Consider the following 747-nt stretch of genomic DNA (forward strand, 5'->3'; position numbering starts at 1 on the left):
CAGATGCTTAAACCGATTCCGACGCCCAAATCTTAGGGTTGGTGTTTGGGGGTTTTAATTTTTTTTTTAATTTTTTTTTTTTTTTTAATAGACATCATTTTGGCTTGCTTTTTTATTTTTACCTTTCGATTCTGCCCTGCGTCGCATCACTCCCGGCTCTCCCCACACTCCCCCTCCGCCCCCCCCACCCCCCCCCCACCCCCCCCCCACCCCCCCCCGCCCCCCCAGCACGGGCGGGTTGATGGGAGCTGCGGCCCCCGGGAGGCCGAGGATCCCCCGCGGCTCCAGCCGCGCTCCGCAGCCGCGCAGGGCGGCGCGGCGCCGGCAAGCTCAGCCCGCCTCCCCCAGCGCGATGCGCCGCAGACTGTAGACGGGCTTTTTTTTCTTTTTCTTTTCTTTTTTGGGCAAAGCCAGAGCGAGCAGCGGCTCCCCCTTCCTCCCCCCCCCCTTTTTTTTTTTCCCTCCCCCTTCAATTTTTTTTAATTTTTATTATTTTTGTTTTTCGCAGCGGGCAGAGGCGCGGGCCGGCGCAGCCCCCCGCGGGAGGCGGCGGGACCCGCGGCCCCAGCGCGGAGACTGGCGCATGCCACAGCCCGCCTCGGCCCCGCCGCCGCCGCCGCCGCCTTCCCCCCGCCGCCCGCCGCCTGCCGCTGCCCGCCGCCGCCGCCGCGTCTCGGCTCCCGGCCCCTTCATGCGCGGCGGACGACATGCCCGTTTTGTAGCCGGGGGCCCCTCCTCTCGTCCCGC

This window comes from Gavia stellata, chromosome Z (assembly GCF_030936135.1).
Source record: "Gavia stellata isolate bGavSte3 chromosome Z, bGavSte3.hap2, whole genome shotgun sequence".
Lineage (NCBI taxonomy): Eukaryota > Metazoa > Chordata > Aves > Gaviiformes > Gaviidae > Gavia > Gavia stellata.